This window comes from Schistocerca serialis, chromosome 9 (genome assembly GCF_023864345.2).
Source record: "Schistocerca serialis cubense isolate TAMUIC-IGC-003099 chromosome 9, iqSchSeri2.2, whole genome shotgun sequence".
Classification (NCBI taxonomy): domain Eukaryota; kingdom Metazoa; phylum Arthropoda; class Insecta; order Orthoptera; family Acrididae; genus Schistocerca; species Schistocerca serialis.
This window is the reverse complement of record NC_064646.1, coordinates 285,008,103-285,028,972: the sequence shown is the minus strand read 5'-3', so window position 1 is coordinate 285,028,972 and position 20,870 is coordinate 285,008,103.

Genomic DNA, 20,870 nt, shown 5'->3' with positions numbered 1-20,870 from the left:
CCAGAGCTCAGAACACGCTCAGCAAACACCCCCAGCAACAGGCACACAACAGACATGCACAACAAATGACACCACACCCGCACCGGGCACACCGCACGAGACAAGCAACAACACCACCCTACCCCCTGAGATCGCGAACTGCAGCCCACCACAGGCTACAGAAAACGCACACACACAGGGACAACCACAGCGCCAGAGGAGGAGGAGAAGGAGAAACAGCCGCAGCACGAGGAACACGACCGCACCACAACAATTACACAGGCAACAGAACACCAACACCCACGAACACATCCCGGACACCAACTCAACAACCCACATAACACACCCACTCACCTCAGAAAATACACAGCCGCCCACAACTGCCACACGAACAACCGACTCGCAGGCCAGCCCTCACCAAACGCCAACACTGGAACAAGCGGCCGCTAACACGACCAACAACTCCCAGGCCGACATGACCAACATCACAACAACATTCCAGAGAATAATGGAAACATTATTCCCCGGACGCACGACCACCGAAATAGTCACGAAGATTATGGGGTGTGTCTCACAACTCTTTATGCAGTTCATGTCGGGTACGCTCAACTGGACTAGCTTCCAAGCCACTATCACACCGCTCTTTACACTACTACATGGATAATACACCACACCAGCCCCGAAACGCAGACTTAAACACAGTCACACAGATCCTGTTTTGGAATGCCAACGGGATCGCAAACAAAAAAGCCGAGATGGCCGCGTTCATGGAGCGAAAGGGTATCCGAATCGCTCTTGTGAACGAAACACTGCTTACGCCTCGCAAACAACTAAACCTCCCAGGTTATTGCGTCTATCGTACCGACCGAGCGGATGGCAGGAGGGGAGGCGGCACGGCAATCATTATACACAGAGACATAGACCACACGAACATCGAGCTCCCAGCACTTGAAAGACTGGAGGCTACGGCCGTTAGGGTCAAGTTCAACGGAGCCAACACCACACTGGTATCGCTATACAATCCTCCTAAAAACATAGTAACACGCGATATCAGCACAGTACTCAACATGGCACCGCGGGTAATAGCCGCTGGAGACCTCAACGCAAAACACCCCGATTGGAACTCACGAATACGAACCTCCAACGGCAAGAAACTGTACGAACACGCACTAGGCCGAAACTACATTATACTTGGGCCGGACGTTCCGACGTTCGTGCCTACACAGGCCCGACATAGGCCAGACGTGTTAGACATAGCCCTCATAAAGGGCATCACATGCACACTCAACCTAACGGTTGAAAACGATCTGGACTCAGACCACATGCCTGTAATACTGCACATGGAAGAGACACTGCAGGACATTGAACCACGCAGGATGCTTAACTACAAACGTGCGAACTGGACACTGTTCAAGGAAACGCTTGATAGTCGCATTCCTGACACCCACGAAATTAACAACACACAGCAAATCGATGAGGCTGTGGAGGCTCTCACAACTGCCGTCCAAGACGCAATGACTGACGCCATTCCATTTACAACACCAAGACAACACTCGACGGCCCTGCCCCAGGAAATCCTGGGCCTTATCTCAATGAGGAACCGCCTCAGGAGATACTGGCAGCGTACCAGGCGTCCGTTCTATAAACTGCACGTCAACAGACTCCAGGGCATAATACGGAATAAAATCCAAACATTCAGAAACGAACAATGGGGACAGAGACTCGCTCGGCTGGATACCACACGTCCTGGCGTGTGGCAGCTGGCCAGACACTTCACCAGGGAGAAACATTACATTCCCACGTTACAAGGACCAGACGGCCCAGCCTACTCCGCGACGGAGAAGGCAGAGCTTATGGCCACAACACTTGCAGCGTCCTTCATACCGAATCTGGTTCCTTCAGACCCAGCATTCACACTTGAAACGGACCAGGAGGTTATACGACTTGCAGCCCAGCCCTCGCGCGACGTAATCAGACGTGCTAGCACAAATGAAGTCACATGGGCTATCAAGCACACCAACGCTAGAAAAGCCCCTGGGCCTGATGGCATTCAAAACCGTGTCCTCCAGGAGTTCACGGATAAAGCCGTAGAATACCTCACACACCTAACGAATGCCATCCTGACACACCAACACTTCCCTGACTTTTGGAAGGCGGCCAAGGTCCTGATGTTCAGGAAGCCAGGGAAAGACCACTCCCTCCCACAAAATTACCGTCCCATCAGTCTGCTGTGCTCGCTCAGCAAGATTGTTGAGAAGGTAATACTAAAACGTATCACTAGGCATTGCATCGCCAACGACACCCTAAGACCGGAGCAATTCGGCTTTAGGAATCACCACTCGACAACACAACAACTCCTCCGCGTAGTCGAACATATAACACACGGCTACAACATGAACAAAGCCACAGGGGCCGTGTTCCTAGACATCGAAAAGGCTTTCGATCGTCTCTGGCACAACGGACTCATACGCAAACTAAGCGAAGCTGGTTTCCCAGACGGACTCGTACGTCTCATACACTCATATCTCACGAACAGATGTTTCAACACTAACGTGCAGGATAAACAATCAACACAACACGGTATCCAAGCTGGAGTACCCCAAGGAAGCATTCTGGGGCCCATCTTGTTTAACCTGTACATTAATGACTACCCAGCGACACGAAACACGACGTTAGCCGTCTACGCGGATGACACAGCCATCCTCGCGCAAGACTGGAAACCGTCGAACATCAACTCACGAATACAGACAGCACTCAGAACAGCTGAGCCTTGGCTGGAGCGATGGCGTATTAAAGTAAACGTCGACAAGTGCGAAGCAGTTCTGTTCACACGCAGACCGAAACTACTGCGCAAACACCAACACTGTACACCGATAACACTACATACACGCCCAATACGTTTCCGAGAGAAAGTCAGATACCTTGGTGTCTGGCTGGACCGGAAACTTACATGGGGGGACCACATCGAATACGTTGCCAACCGAGCGCACGCGAGGCTCAAACAGCTCTACCCAATGCTCAACAGGGAAAGCACACTGAATAGGAGGGTGTCGAGGTCCTTATACACTACACTGATTAGACCTCTGATGACGTACGCAGCTCCCGTCTGGGGATATGCAGCTCCCACACGACTGCGCCGCCTGCAGATCATACAGAACAAAGTGCTACGAATCATTAGCAATGCTCCACGCTACACACGCACCGTGGATCTTCACCATGAATACCGCCTTGATACCCTCAAGGAAGTATTCAAGAAACACGCTACACGACTATACAGGAACTCGAGACACTCGAACAATCCTTTCATCCTCACTCTGGGAAACTACGATCACAACCACAGGTGGAAACACAAGCGACCAAAGACACTGCTAGGGCATAACCACCTATGGTAAACTAACATACGCAAACAGCGACAAACGACGGTAAGCCCCTGCATATCAGCAATACTGACTGGCAACTACCAGCTGCTATTAGAGCCGACCAACAGGCCGCAGCAGGGACACCGACGAGCTCGCCCACAGACGCACGAACAATCTCCCAACATTCCCTCACACTGTGCCTCCGGTATATGACCTATCGGACACAAGACCGATAACAAACATAACTGTTGCAGGTCGCAGGACGCTGAACGAGGACTCTGTACCAGCACCCAGCGCCAGCCGCCGAGCAGCACAAACGCACAACGTCAAGGTATCGACATGCATGATACCCACTACTAACAAAGCCTATCCTTGCACAACCTATCGCAGGCAGCAAGACAACCGCTACTGCTCTTGCCGCCCGACCAAACTTTCGCAGAGGTTTTTTTCCCTTGGCTCTTGCCTTGGCACTTTTTTTCCTCTGCCCTTCAAACCGCTACCCTTCGTCAGATTTCGACCAATCTATCTCCAGATGAGCGCGTATTAATGGTTAATCCTAACCAGACGTACGCAAACATCGCAGTACCCACATCCTGCGACACCTCACTTTAGTGAATACTAACCCTTATGCAGAGATGGCAGTAGACCTTTTGTGTTGGCCATCATGCCGGTGTGGGCGTGGAGGGGCTCCACCTCTATTAAAAAAAAAAAAAAAAAGCATCTCGGATCCGCTCGTCATTTTTATCAGACGTGCGTGGCCGACCTGTGATCTTCCCTTTGCATATGCAACCACCTTTCAAGACTTTTGTATGCCAGTCACAAATCTCCTTGTGCAGAGGCGTCTTCTTGCTGAAACGACGACGGAATGCACGTTGCACTTTAGGAATGGATTGACTTCGCGTATATTCCAACGCACAAAAAAATTTCCCTTGTTGTGTGATCGCCACGTTGCCACAAACAGCGCGGCTGCGTCAGAAATTTGAACCTTCCTGTATCCAGCAACACGCTCATTGTGTTTCTGTATTTTGTAGTTTGTAATGAACAACTGAAATCTGTTCTTCACCCGGAGGTAAGAGGGTTCGATACCCGGAGGTGAACTAATTTTACTGCTTCTATTTGGCTATCAAGGGTAGAAGTGGTGGTGGTGTAAACTTCTTGCACACCAGATTTAACGCCAAAGCCCTTGTTTGAATACAAACCTCTCCGCGATGTCTCATGAAGTTGATGGTGATTCGTCTGTCGGATGAGGACGTTAAGCTCGGCTACTCGCGAGGAGTAAGCGATGTGCCGGCACTGTGTTTCACCCACCCCGTTCTTCATCAGCATACAACCACACAGATATTACACTACGCTCCAAGCGCGCGCGCGAACGCACACACGCACACAAACACACACACACACACACACACACACACACACACACACACACACACACACACACACACACACACACACACGTACATACACAATACATACACTATGTGATCAAAAGTATCCGGACACCTGGCTCAAAACGACTTACAAGTTCGTGGCGCCCTCCACCGGTAATACAGGAATTCAATATGATGTTGGCCCAGCCTTAGCCTTGATGACAGCTTCCACTCTTGCAGGCATACGTTCAATCAGGTGCTGGAAGATTTCTTGGGGAATGGCAGCCCATTCTTCGCTTCACTGAGGATAGCTATCGATGCCGGTCGATCAGGCCTGGCACGAAGTTGGCGTTTCAGAACATCCCAAAGGTGTTCTATAGGATTCAGGTCAGGACTGTGCAGGCCATTTCGTTACAGGGATGTTATTGTCGTGTAACCACTCCGCCACAGGCCGTATATTATGAACAGGAGCTCGATCGTGTTGAATGATGCAGTCTCCATCCCCGAATTGCTTTTCAACATTGGGAAGCAAGAAGGTGCTTAAAACATCAATGTAGGCCTATACTGTGATAGTGCCACGCAAAACAACAAGGGGTGCAAGCCTCTTCCACGAAAAACACGACCATACCATAACGTCACTGCCCCCGAATTTTTTCTTTCGCGCCACACACTGATAGATGACGTTCACCGAGCATTCTCCATACCCACACCCTGCCATCGGATCGCTACATTGTGTACCGTTGTTCGTCACTCCACACAACGTTTCCCACTGTTCAGTCGTCCAATGTTTACGCTCCTTACTCTAAGCGAGGCGTCGTTTGTCATTAACCGGCGTGATGTGTGGCTTATGAGCAGCCGCTCGACCATGAAATGCAAGTTTTATCAACTCCCGCCCAACTGTCATAGTACTGGCAGTGGATCCTGATGCAGTCTGGAATTCCTGTGTGATGGTCTGGATAGATGTCTGCCTATTACACATTACGACCCTCTTCAACTGTCGGCGGTCTCTGTCAGTCAACAAACCAGGTTAGCCTGTACGCTTTTGTGCTGTACCTGTCCCTTCAGTTTACACTTCATATCACATCGTAAACAGTGGACCTAGGGATGTTTAGGGGTGTAGAAATCTTGCGTACAGACGTATGACACAAGTGACACCCAATCGCCTAACCACGTTCGAAGTCCGTGAGTTCCGCGGAGCGCCCCATTCTGCTCTCACAATGAGGTCGCTGATATGGAGTACCTGTCAGTAGTGGCATCACAATGCAACCAATATAAAAAACGTATGTTTTGGGGGTGTCCGGATACTTTTGACCACATAGTGTACCTGTAGTGTTATGATTGAGGTTGCTGCAAATAACGAAAAAGTCTGTTTACTTTTGAATCACCTGGTGCTTAGGATATTGTTCAGGGATATTTTGTGAGTATTTTGGCACGAGAGACCCGACGACTCAGGTTGCTCCCAACAGAGCATTTGCATTTCGTCTGATTTCTTAAGCCCATTTATCTTCGTATCTGAATTATACCAAAAATATCTGTAACAGTGCAAATGCAGACAGTATATGCTATCTGTCTTGTTTGGAAACAAACTTGATACCTTCACTCACTGTACTTGGCGTTGGCAACGGTAAATCCCCCTTTACTCTCCAGTCTCTAGCTTGCATTCACTACCGCTCCGTTGTGTTTCGCATTTGCATCTGAAATAGTGTTAGTTATACGCTAACAGTAATACACGGCTATATGGATAAGTTCATTGTTAAAGCTTTGGTCCTTATGCAGCTCATGAAGAGGCCACTAAATGCATTGGAAGAGCAGAATAACCCCTCTATGCTGAATTTTTTGTGTAACGACGTCTACCGTATCACATTAGTTTCGCATCTGAAGGCTGTTACATTAGCAAGTGCTTTGTGTTACACGTTTTGTTGGTTGCATATCAAAGGCTACCTTCACTGTTAATGAAGCATTTTCACAGAACAAAGGTAACTGGGGAAATAAAAAGAATTAATAATATTTATTATTGTCTAAAGATCTACTGGAAACAAGATAATGGGAAAATAATCCGATCATATATACATCATTACTTTGTAAAGGGCCACCGGCGACCGAGGGTACCTCATACCAAAGTACTCACAAAATATCCCTAAAGTACCTCCTAACTTTTGTCGGTGCAGATCCATTTCAACCCGTACGCTTCATCATAGCGATGTCCTCTGGCGGCGTTATATCTTTTCTCTTCGCATTGCCACTTGTTTCATAACCATTCCATAAAGTGAAATATTAAATCTGAGTATAGGATATTATCGAAGTCCTGGCTGACCGTGGTAATCCCTTATTTCGGAAACTTTTCAGAGATTTCATTCCCGTGGAAGTTTCAACTATATTTTGCCAATACAAAAAAACTTCGATGTCCCACTCCTACAAGTATTCCAGCTGTTGGCTTACACTACATACGATGGAGGGGGCATGGTCGAGAGGGATTCTTGTTATGGTGTTGTTTGCCGTGATACGTTAGTCATTACAGTGCTACCTGAAAGCTTCGAGGGGAATGTGCTTAAATGTCACTAAATTGATATTAATTCGGCGGCCTTCGTGAATGTTTCTGGCTGTAATCGGTACTGTCCTCCATCTCCCGATTTCGAATCTATGCATTCACAGCAAGCACCCACCTATATACAGACCGTCCTTAATTAAAGGTTCAATTCAAAACGCTGTAGAAAGAGAACTAGTACTGAGGATGACGTCCAAATTCATCAGAATGTTATTGACACAAGGGGAAATGATGCGGAACAAAAAATTAACGGAACTTTTACCAACAGACGGCACTGTAAGCGTCAAAATACGCGCACCGACAGACACGCGGCACTCGTGTGAAAGCAGTTCTGGTGTCTGCTAAGGGTCTGTAGAAAATGATTACAAAATTCTAAAAGTCTGGTTCTTTTGAAGTGCAATGTGACAAAGTGAGGAAAGCAGTTCATTCGACGTCTGTCGGAGATGTGGCCACAGCACTGTTGGACATGTCGAGCGGTGGTGTGCAAACATGCAATGCACGTGCAATTGACGGAACAGTGGACACCCCTCGAACACTGTGCCTAGATGCTACGAAACATCCTTCATTGCTATCTATACAAAAACACCAATGTTCCGGAGTTGCTTCCTGCTGACCTGCAAGCTAGAGAAATGTTGCCTCTGGAATTTCTAGCTCGCATGGAAAAATTTTGAAATTTGTGGTAAGTCCCTATGGAACCAAACTGCTAAGGTCATCAAACTTCCTGGCAGATTAAAACTGTGTGCCGACCAAGACTCGAACTCGGGACCTTTGCCTTTCGCGGGCAAGTGCTCTACCAACTGAGCTACCGAAACACGACTCACGCCCGGTACTCACAGCTTTACTTCTGCTAGTACCTCATCTCCTACCTTCCAAACTTTACAGAAGCTCTCCTGCGAACCTTGCAGAACTATCACTCCTGAAAGAAAGGATATTGCGGAGACATGACTTAGCCAAAGCCTGGTGGATGTTTCCACTGTGTGCCCGACCGAGACTCGAACTCGGGACCTTTGCCTTTCGCGGGCAAGTGCTCTGCGCACACTCCGCTGCAGAGTGAAAATCTCATTCTGGAAACATCCCCCAGGCTGTGGCTAAGCCATGTCTCCGCCATATCCTTTCTTTCAGGAGTGATAGTTCTGCAAGGTTCGCAGGAGAGCTTCTGTAAAGTTTGGAAGGTAGGAGAGGAGGTACTGGCAGAAGCAAAGCTGTGAGTACCGGGCGTGAGTCGTGCTTGGGTAGCTCAGTTGGTAGAGCACTTGCCCGCGAAAGGCAAAGGTCCCGAGTTCGAGTCTCGGTCGGGCACACAGATTTAATCTGCCAGGAAGTTTCATATCAGCGCACACTCCACTGCAGAGTGAAAATGTCATTCGGGAAACATCCCCCCGGCTGTGGCTAAGCCATGTCTCCGCAATGTCCTTTCTTTCAGGAGTGCTAGTTCTGCAAAGTTCGCAGGAGAGCTTCTGTAAAGTTTGGAAGGTAGCAGACGAGGTACTGGCAGAAGTAAAGCTGTGAGTACCGGGCGTGAGTCGTGCTTCGGTAGCTCAGTTGGTAGAGCACTTGCCCGCGAAAGGCAAAGGTCCCGAGTTCGAGTCTCGGTCGGGCACACAGATTTAATCTGCCAGGAAGTTTCATATCAGCGCACACTCCGCTGCAGAGTGAAAATCTCATTCGGGAAACATCCCCCCGGCTGTGGCTAAGCCATGTCTCCGCAATGTCCTTTCTTTCAGGAGTGCTAGTTCTGCAAAGTTCGCAGGAGAGCTTCTGTAAAGTTTGGAAGGTAGGAGACGAGGTACTGGCAGAAGTAAAGCTGTGAGTACCGGGCGTGAGTCGTGCTTCGGTAGCTCAGTTGGTAGAGCACTTGCCCGCGAAAGGCAAAGGTCCCGAGTTCGAGTCTCGGTCGGGCACACAGATTTAATCTGCCAGGAAGTTTCATATCAGCGCACACTCCGCTGCAGAGTGAAAATCTCATTCTGCTAAGGTCATCGGTCCCTAGGCTTACACACTACTTAATCTACGATAAACTAACTTACGCTAAGGACAACACACTCACACACACACACACACACACACACACACACACAAACTGCACGGCTACCCCGCGCGGCGCTCGCATGGAAGTTGACAACGAATGGCCATGGAACATTCTATGGACAGACGGAGCCCATTTCCATCTCGGAGGACATGTCAATAATCACAATTACAGAATATGGGCAATGGATAATCCGCCCGTGCATGAGATGGTATCACTTCATTCTTCAAAGATGACTAACAAGGGGAGGCCGCCAATTGTGAAATTCAGATTCGATTCATACTGCGCATAATGAAAGCTCATGGCCAGAGGTGTAATGTGGCAAAGCACCAAGATGCACTTCTCAGCCGTTGTCGAGAAAATCGACAGTTAAAAGAAACCGTTGCGGTGAAATACTCTCTACGAATAACTATGTCTTACAGCGTCGTGGCGCAGCGGTAAGCGCTCGGGTTCGTAATCCGAAGGTCGCCGGATCGAATCTCGCGCCATGCAATTTTTTTTTTATTATTAGTTTTTGTAATTCAAATATGTATATATATATATATATATATATATATATATATATATGTATATATATATATATATATATATATATATATATATATATAAACTATTAATGAATTGCTTATGCATGTTGGTGAAGGCGGATCGCTCTCCAATTGTACCGCCTCCATTTTTCCGTTTTTTTTTATCAGGGTGTACCAAAGCTCTCCCGTCCGCACTGATTTTCGACGACGTTATAAGTTGCGCTAGGGACCGCATCTAACTTCTTTCTAAGTTATCAGGCAACTACGCTGTTATGCGGTGGCTCGTTTCGGCCCATTCAACATCTGTCATTCAAGTGTAACGAGCGAGTAACGGAGTTTATATTTCATACCTGCCACAGCAAATTTGTGTTCGTGGGGTCTCCATTCTAATTCGAACGTTTGACTTACGCTATACGTATTCGTTTCGGAATATCGTTTCTACGTCTTCCGTTAACTATACGTGGTTAACATTATGAAGACAATTAATAACATTTGTGAAATACAACTTTGTTTGCGGAAAACATAATGATGTTCGAAGTCGCCAGTTTTTCCACGACAACCGACTTTCAACAACTTATTATATGCATAATTGTTGCAACTGATTGCCGGGAATTATATATATATATATATATATATATATATATATATATATATATATTTGAATTACAAAAAACAAGTACTAAAAAAAAGGTTGCATGACGCGAGATTCGATCCGGCGACCATTCGGATTACGAACCCGAGCGCTTACCGCTGCGCCACGACGCTGTAGAAAATTATTAAGCGTAGAGAGTATTTCACCGCAACGCTTTCTTTTAACTGTCGATTTTCTCGACAACGGCTGAGAAGTGCATCTTGGTGCTTTGCCACATTACACCCCTGGGCATGAGCTTTTATTATGCACAGTATGAATCGAATCTGAATTTCACAATTGGCGGCCTCCCCTTGTAAGTGGTGTGGGTTGACGGCATTTATAGCGGGGCCTTACTTTTCGATGATATGAGTCCTGTGGTCCTGTTATCTGCACTGTCGATGGTGAACGCTATGAGAGTCTTATACGCAGCGTCATTCCAACACTTGATCGACGTCGATACGTGGAGAGGGTCATTTCCATGCGAGGTGGCGCTCCTCCGCTCGTTGCACAGCCAGTGAAGCGGCTGCTGCAGAGGCATTTCGGAAACGCTAGAATTGTCTGCCGTCACTTATCTACCGTCTGGCCGTCCACGCTACCTGATCTTAATCTGTGTGACTTCTGGCTGTGGCGTTATCTGAGAGATGTTGTGTTGAGTGCTATAACTACGAACGCCCGCATCTCGTGGTCGTGCGGTAGCGTTCTCGCTTCCCACGCCCGGGTCCCCGGTTTCGATTCCCGGCGGGGTCTGAGATTTTCTCTGCCTCGTGATGGCTGGGTGTTGTGTGCTGTCCTTAGGTTAGTTAGATTTAAGTAGTTCTAAGTTCTAGGGGACTGATGACCATAGATGTTAAGTCCCATAGTGCTCAGAGCCATTTGAACCATTTTTTATAATTACGAACGTACCTGAATTGACGGCAAGCATTGCGAATGCAATCTGAAAGTGAGCCTCGGGACATTCCGATCTGGTGTGCATCATGCTGTTTCTAGTTTTAAATTTATGGCAGAAAACGGTGGACAGAATGTTCGACAGGTCTTGCGTCAATCTCACGACAGTTAGAAACCGAAGCCGGCCGGAGTTGCTGTGCGGTTCTAGGCGCTACAGTCTCGAACGGAGCCACCGCTACGGTCGCAGGTTCGAATCCTGCCTCGGGCATGGATGTGTGTGATGTCCTTAGGTTAGTTAGGTTTAATTAGTTCTAAGTTCTAGGCGACTGATGACCTCAGAAGTTAAGTCGCATAGTGCTGAGAGCCATTTGAACCATTTTGATACCGAAGTCTGTTTGCTTTTTATGCGGTTTTTAGCCCATGAATATTTAAAAACCGATGTTATTTTCCTTTTTGTGTGGTTTTATGTCTCAGGGCAATTAAAAACTGAATTTTTCCATCCGAAGTGGTACTGTTTGTTAGGTAATGCGTTACCTAGCAAACAGTTCCACAACTATTCACCGCCGAATTTCTGCAGTCATGCACACTGAACGGTACGTGTAGTGTAGTGTGCAACGGAAAGCATGGCCTTCGTATTGAGATTCATCTGTCGTCTGTAGCCGACTCCATTTACGTTAAGACGTTAACCGGGCCATCTGTTGGGAAAATTTTCATTTAATTTATTTCTTCCGTGACGTTTCTCATGCATCAATAAAATGTACAAATTCGACGTCATTCTGAGAAGTTGTTCTCTTTCTACTGAGTTTTGAAACTGGACCTTTAATTATCTACACTCCTGGAAATTGAAATAAGAACACCGTGAATTCATTGTCCCAGGAAGGGGAAACTTTATTGACACATTCCTGGGGTCAGATACATCACATGATCACACTGACAGAACCACAGGCACATAGACACAGGCAACAGAGCATGCACAATGTCGGCACTAGTACAGTGTATATCCACCTTTCGCAGCAATGCAGGCTGCTATTCTCCCATGGAGACGATCGTAGAGATGCTGGATGTAGTCCTGTGGAACGGCTTGCCATGCCATTTCCACCTGGCGCCTCAGTTGGACCAGCGTTCGTGCTGGACGTGCAGACCGCGTGAGACGACGCTTCATCCAGTCCCAAACATGCTCAATGGGGGACAGATCCGGAGATATTGCTGGCCAGGGTAGTTGACTTAGACCTTCTAGAGCACGTTGGGTGGCACGGGATACATGCGGACGTGCATTGTCCTGTTGAAACAGCAAGTTCCCTTGCCGGTCTAGGAATGGTAGAACGATGGGTTCGATGACGGTTTGGATGTACCGTGCACTATTCAGTGTCCCCTCGAGGATCACCAGTGGTGTAAGGCCAGTGTAGGAGATCGCTCCCCAAACCATGATGCCGGGTGTTGGCCCTGTGTGCCTCGGTCGTATGCAGTCCTGATTGTGGAGCTCACCTGCACGGCGCCAAACACGCATACGACCATCATTGGCACCAAGGCAGAAGCGACTCTCATCGCTGAAGACGACACGTCTCCATTCGTCCCTCCATTCACGCCTGTCGCGACACCACTGGAGGCGGGCTGCACGATGTTGGGGCGTGAGCGGAAGACGGCCTAACGGTGTGCGGGACCGTAGCCCAGCTTCATGGAGACGGTTGCGAATGGTCCTCGCCGATACCCCAGGAGCAACAGTGTCCCTAATTTGCTGGGAAGTGTCGGTGCGGTCCGTTACGGCACTGCGTAGGATCCTACGGTCTTGGCGTGCATCCGTGCGTCGCTGCGGTCCGGTCCCAGGTCGACGGGCACGTGCACCTTCCGCCGACCACTGGCGACAACATCGATGTACTGTGGAGACCTCACGCCCCACGTGTTGAGCAATTCGGCGGTACGTCCACCCGGCCTCCCGCATGCCCACTATACGCCCTCGCTCAAAGTCCGTCAACTGCACATACGGTTCACGTCCACGCTGTCGCGGCATGCTACCAGTGTTAAAGACTGCGATGGAGCTCCGTATGCAACGGCAAACTGGCTGACACTGACGGCGGCGGTGCACAAATGCTGCGCAGCTAGCGCCACTCGACGGCCAACACCGCGGTTCCTGGTGTGTCCGCTGTGCCGTGCGTGTGATCATTGCATGTACAGCCCTCTCGCAGTGTCCGGAGCAAGTATGGTGGGTCTGACACACCGGTGTCAATGTGTTCTTTTTTCCATTTCCAGGAGTAGGAGTGTATACCATGTATATTAGCTGAACGTGAGCTGCCAAGTTTCGTCACACCCAATTACAACGTTGTCATGGGTTGTTAGATCGATGGTTAACATTAACAGTTTTAGGTTTTGTGAATCACAGTTTAAAATTGTACTCTTAGCTTGATGTCTATCTGAAGGTAAGTGCGAGGGTTGTCCAGAAAGCAAGTTCCGATCAGTCGCGAAATGGACACCACAGTGAAAACCTGACGAGACTTTGCACAGATGTGTTGGGTAGTGTCTCTAGTATGGCCGTCGATCGCATCAAGAAGCTCTATTCAGTTGTGAGCGCACTCTGAGAGAGTAAAGATGCCTAGAACAAAGATGTCACCCGCCAAGTAGGTGGGCCCGCTAAGACGCTTCGCCTTAATGAATGCAGCCCACCTAACACAACTGCCACGCACTTCCTTCTTCATGGCAAAATTCTCATCCGCACTCCGCAGGGGCAGTGAAGACGCTCCTGCAGCCTTTTCGATGGGAAGTGTTCGATCACCCACAACACAGCCCTAATTGGCTCGTCCTGAGTATCATCGCTGTTCACATGAAACGCAGGATGCTAAGAGAACACTTGGGCGCAGGCTACGCGCTATAGGCCAACGTAGAGAATTATCGGAAAGCACAAGCCGCTGCCTTCTATAACGATGGTGTTGGAAATTTGGTATAACGCTCAGACAAATGTCTAAGTCGGAGCAGCGACTACGTAGAGAAGTAACTAGAAGGTGCAGATAACTCTTGCAAATGAAATGTTTCTGATTTTAACTGTGGTTTCCATTTAGCGACCGATCGGAGCTTACTTTCTGGCAACCCTCGTATACTTTGTCCAGTAGTAGGGAGAAAGCTCTTGTGACAGCTGTCTACTCGAAGGGTAGGTAGATGAAGTGTTCTACAGTATTCCTGACATCGAATTTTTGTAGAATCTTACAACATATGAGCTCTAACGTAATGAAGTATGTTGAAGAGATTGACTTCCCCCACGCGGACCGGTACAGATTCTGAAAACACGAGTCATGTGAGTCACATGAAAATCAACTGGCGCTTCTCTCTCGTGACTTCTTGAAAATCGTGAATGAGGGATATCAGCTGGTTGCAGTAGTTGACTTACGAAAAGCGTTCGACTCAGTACCATACCTCTGCTTGTAACTAAAACTACGATCGTATGATGCGTCAAGCGAAAATTGTGACTAGCTTGAGAATTTCTTGGTAGGGAGGACGCAACATGGTATCTTGGACGGACGCCGTTCATTTTGTATATTAACGACATTGCAGACAATATTAACAGTAAGCACAGACTTTTCGCAGAGGACGCGCTTATCTGGCGTTTATCTGTAATGAAATACTATCAGGAAAAAACGAAAGAGGCACAAATGACTACAAAGCACAGTTGGAATCGACCAACTCGTAGAAATACCTGGGTGTAACATTTTGTAGGGATATGAAATGGAACTATCGCATATATCAGGTGGCAGATTTCGGTTCATTGGTAGAATTATAGCGAAATTCTAGTAGTCTGCAATGCGGACTGCTTACAGAGCATTAGTGAAGTCCATTATAGAGAATCGCTCAAATGAGTGCGAGCCGTATCAAGTAGGCCTTGAAGATGACACTGTCGTTTATAGACCAATAGTCGTAAGAAGCCCCCCCCCCCCCCCATGAACCATGGACCTTGCCGTTGGTGGGGAGGCTTGCGTGCCTCAGCGATACAGATAGCCGTACTATAGGTACAACCACAACGGAGGGGTATCTGTTGAGAGGCCAGACAAACGTGTGGTTCCTGAAGAGGGGCAGCAGCCTTTTCAGTAGTTGCAAGGGCAACAGTCTGGATGATTGACTGATCTGGCCTTGTAACAATAACCAAAACGGCCTTGCTGTGCTGGTACTGCGAACGGCTGAAAGCAAGGGGAAACTACGGCCGTAATTTTTCCCGAGGGCATGCAGCTTTACTGTATGATTAAATGATGATGGCGTCCTCTTGGGTAAAATATTCCGGAAGTAAAATAGTCCCCCATTCGGATCTCCGGGCGGGGACTACTGAAGAGGAGGTCGTTATCAGGAGAAAGAAAACTGGCGTTCTACGGATCGGAGCGTGGAATGTCAGATCCCTTAATCGGGCAGGTAGGTTAGAAACTTTAAAAAGGGAAATGGATAGGTTAAAGTTAGATATAGTGGGAATTAGTGAAGTTCGGTGGCAGGAGGAACAAGACTTCTGGTCAGGTGACTACAGGGTTATAAACACAATCGCTCAAATGAGTGCGAGCCGTATCAAGTAGGCCTTGAAGATGACACTGTCGTTTATAGACCAATAGTCATAAGAAGCCCCCCCCCCCCCCCCCCATGAACCATGGACTTTGCCGTTGGTGGGGAATGAGGGTAAGCTACTACAAACAGCATAGTGAACGCATTATTGTGGCCAAGATAGATACGAAGCCCACACCTACTACACTAGTACAAGTTTATATGCCAACTAGCTCTGCAGATGACGAAGAAATTGAAGAAATGTATGATAAAATAAAAGAAATTATTCAGATAGTGAAGGGAGACGAAAATTTAATAGTCATGGGTGACTGGAATTTGAGTGTAGGAAAAGGGAGAGAAGGAAACGTAGTAGGTGAATATGGATTGGGGCTAAGAAATGAAAGAGGAAGCCGCCTGATAGAATTTTGCACAGAGCACAACTTAATCATAGCTAACACTTGGTTTAAGAATCATGATAGAAGGTTGTATACATGGAAGAACCCTGGAGATACTAAAAGGTATCAGATAGATTATGTAATGGTAAGACAGAGATTTAGGAACCAGGTTTTAAATTGTAAGACATTTCCAGAGGCAGATGTGGACTCTGACCACAATCTATTAGTTATGTCCTGTAGATTAAAACTGAAGAAACTGCAAAAAGGTGGGAATTTAAGGAGATGGGACCTGGATAAACTGAAAGAACCAGAGGTTGTACAGAGTTTCAGGGAGAGCATAAGGGAACAATTGAATGGAATGGGAGAAAGAAATACAATAGAAGAAGAATGGGTAGCTCTGAGGGATGAAGTAGTGAAGGCAGCAGACGATCAAGTAGGTAAAAAGAAGAGGGTTAGTAGAAATCCTTGGGTAACAGAGGAAATATTGAATTTAATTGATGAAAGGAGAAAATATAAAAATGCAGTAAATCAAGCAGGCAAAAAGGAATACAAACGTCTCAAAAATGAGATCGACAGGAAGTGCAAAATGGCTAAGCAGGGATGGCTAGAGGACAAATGTAAGGATGTAGAGGCTTATCTCACTAGGGGTAAGATAGATACTGCCTACAGGAAAATTAAAGAGACCTTTGGAGATAAGAGAACCACATTTATGAACATCAAGAGCTCAGATGGAAACCCAGTTCTAAGCAAAGAAGGGAAAGCAGAAAGGTGGAAGGAGTATATAGAGGGTCTATACAAGGGCGATGCACTTGAGGACAATATTATGGAAATGGAAGAGGATGTAGATGAAGCTGAAATGGGAGATACGATACTGCGTGAAGAGTTTGACAGAGCACTGAAGGACCTGCGTCGAAACAAAGCCCCCGGAGTAGACAACATTCCATTGGAACTACTGACGGCCTTGGGAGAGCCAGTCTTGACAAAACTCTACCATCTGGTGAGCAAGATGTATGAAACAGGCGAAATACCCTCAGACTTCAAGAAGAATATAATAATTCCAATCCCAAAGAAAGCAGGTAATGACAGATGTGAAAATTACCGAACAATCAGTTTAATAAGCCACAGCTGCAAAGTACTAACACGAATTCTTTACAGACGAATGGAAAAACTAGTAGAAGCCGACCTCGGGGAAGATCAGTTTGGATTCCGTAGAAATACTGGAACACGTGAGGCAATACTGACATTACGACTTATCTTAGAAGAAAGATTAAGGAAAGGCAAACCTACGTTTCTAGCATTTGTAGACTTAGAGAAAGCTTTTGACAATGTTGACTGGAATACTCTCTTTCAAATTCTAAAGGTGGCAGGGGTAAAATACAGGGAGCGAAAGGCTATTTACAACTTGTACAGAAAGCAGATGGCGGTTATAAGAGTTGAGGGACATAAAAGGGAAGCAGTGGTTGGGAAGGGAGTAAGACAGGGTTGTAGCCTCTCCCCGATGTTATTCAATCTCTATATTGAGCAAGCAGTAAAGGAAACAAAAGAAAAATTTGGAGTAGGTATTAAAATCCATGGAGAAGAAATAAAAACTTTGAGGTTCGCCGATGACATTGTAATTCTGTCAGAGACAGCAAAGGACTTGGAAGAGCAGTTGAATGGAATGGATGGTGTCTTGAAGGGAGGATATAAGATGAACACCAACAAAAGCAAAACGAGGATAATGGAATGTAGTCGAGTTAAGTCGGGTGATGCTGAGGGTATTAGATTAGGAAATGAGACACTTAAAGTAGTAACGGAGTTTTGCTATTTGGGGAGCAAAATAACTGACGATGGACGAAGTAGAGAGGATATAAAATGTAGACTGGCAATGGCAAGGAAAGCGTTTCTGAAGAAGAGAAATTTGTTAACATCGAGTATAGATTTAAGTGTTAGGAAGTTATTTCTGAAAGTATTTGTATGGAGTGTAGCCATGTATGGAAGTGAAACATGGACGGTAAATAATTTGGACAAGACGAGAATAGAAGCTTTTGAAATGTGGTGCTACAGAAGAATGCTGAAGATTAGATGGGTAGATCACATAACTAATGAGGAAGTATTAAATAGGATTGGGGAGAAGAGAAGTTTGTGGCACAACTTGACCAGAAGAAGGGATCGGTTGGTAGGACATGTTCTGAGGCTTAGGGATCACCAATTTAGTATTGGAGGGCAGCGTCGAGGGTAAAAATCATAGGGGGAGACCAAGAGATGAATACACTAAGCAGATTCAGAAGGATGTAGGTTGCAGTAGGTACTGGGAGATGAAGAAGCTTGCACAGGATAGAGTAGCATGGAGAGCTGCATCAAACCAGTCTCAGGACTGAAGACCACAACAACAACAACAGTCATAAGAAGATCAAAACAAATTGCAAAAAGATTTAGAAACGAAATCTGAATGTTGCGAAAGTTGGCAGTTGACCCTAAATAACGAAAAGTGTGAGGTAATCCACATGAGTGCTAAAAGGAATTCGTTAAACTTCGGTTACACGATAAATCAATCAAATCCAAAGGCCGCAAATTTAACTAAATACCTAGGAATTACAATTACGAACAACTTAAATTGGAAGGAACACATGGAAAATGTTGTGGCGAAGGCTAATCGAAGACTGCGTTTTATTGGCAAGACACTTAGAAAATGTAACATATCTACTAAGGAGATTGCCTGCACTACTCTCGTCCTTCCCCTTTTAGAATACTGCTGCGCGGTGTGGGATCCTTACCAGGTAGTACTGACGGAGTACATCGAAAAAGTTCAAAGAAGGGCAGCACGTTTTGTATTATCACGAAATATGGGAGAGAGTGTCACTGAAATGATACAGGATTTGGTCTGGACATCATCAAAATAAAGGCGTTTCTCGTTGCAACGGAATCTTCTCACGAAATTACAATCACCAACTTTCTTCTCCGAATGCGAAAATATTTTGTTGACAGCGACATACATACGGAGAAGTGATAACCACGATAAAATAAGGGAAATCGGAGCTCGTACGGAAAGACACAGGTGTTAGTTTTTCCGCGCGCTGCACGAGATTGCAATAACAGAGAATTGTGAAAGTGGTTCGATGAACCCTCTGCCAGGCACTTAAATGTGATTTGCAGAGTATCCATGTAGATGTAGATGAAGGGAAGTGTAAGGGATAAGTGCAAGATTTAACTCAAAGGAGCAAGTTCTAATGGATGTACGTTGCAGTAGTTATTCAGGGATAGAGAGAATTGTACAGGACAGAGGAGCGTGGAGAGCTGCATCAAACCAGACTGAAGAGCACAACAACAATATCGGTGATGGGTTACAATTTGGCACCCTCTCTTATGAGCTTCTACTCCATTCCAGGTACTTTAAAACCCCGGCTAGCCGAACTCCGAAGCCTGGGTTATCCTAAACGCCTCCGAAAATCGCAAGAACTGTACGACACGGAGATTTCGAGGCTAAAGTGTGCTAGGCTGCTGTTAGTGAGGAGAGGCGACCGTCTGACCTTGGGTTGCTTCTCCGCCCACCGAGTCATCAGTTTCAACAAAGGCTACACAGCCGACTACCGTGCATTCCACTGGTTGTAAAAGGAAGTTTCCTGAAAACTAGTACGACTAGTACTACCCTGTAGGTACTTCTGCTCTTCCAGAACGGGTGCAGTCGAAATCTGAATGTGTGGAGGTAGCTGAAAAAAATCCTCAGAGACGAACACTGAATATAGCCGACTTTCAAAGTAGGTGAAAAAAAATGGCTCTGAGCACTATGGGACTCAACTGCTGAGGTCATTAGTCCCCTAGAACTTAGAACTAGTTAAACCTAACTAACCTAAGGACATCACAAACATCTATGCCCGAGGCAGGATTCGAACCTGCGACCGTAGCGGTCTTGCGGTTCCAGGCTGCAGCGCCCTTAACCGCACGGCCACTTCGGCCGGCCAAAGTAGGTGAAGCTCTTTATCTTTTAGTTCATCTAACAACGAGAAACATCTGGTCTGATACTGCACAGAAAAACCGAAAATGTTAGCTGCATTGTTAGGTGGCGAAAGAAAAGACTTTCCTTAAGTTCTGAGTTGTTAGCCATGCTTAAAAACAGATAAGGCATTCGGTAACTGAATGTATGTGGAGAAAAATTATCTGCAGTCCCAAATACAGTTAATGTTTTCAAAACAGATTCTGAAGATTACACCCAAGACTACACCAACGACCAAATACAGAGTGCCAATAAAACGGTTGTTAACTTCAAGATGTTACCAACAAAATCCTTAGCTTCCTCAAAAAGAACGTCTGCCCCAGGACACAAAATTTTTAAAAAAGGGTAACTGTTTTTTTGGCATCAAATGTTTGTGGCACATACAGACTGCCCCCCAGCGTGTATTGGAAAGTCGAAAAAGCTCGAGCCTTAAGGGATGGCCAAAATGCGCTATCATTCTCTCACAGATCACAAAAATTTCGTGGGTATATTGTGGACTCTTTGCTGAATGGTCTAATGATCAGTCTGTACCGAAAGTCGAAAGGTTTTTAGCTGAAAAAGCTCTGCCTAAGCAAGTCATCTTGTTAACTGGCAATGTACCTACGCATCCTTGCGAGTTAAGGAATGGCGATATTTTTGTGCGTTTCATTTCCCCAAATGTCGCCGTTCTAATT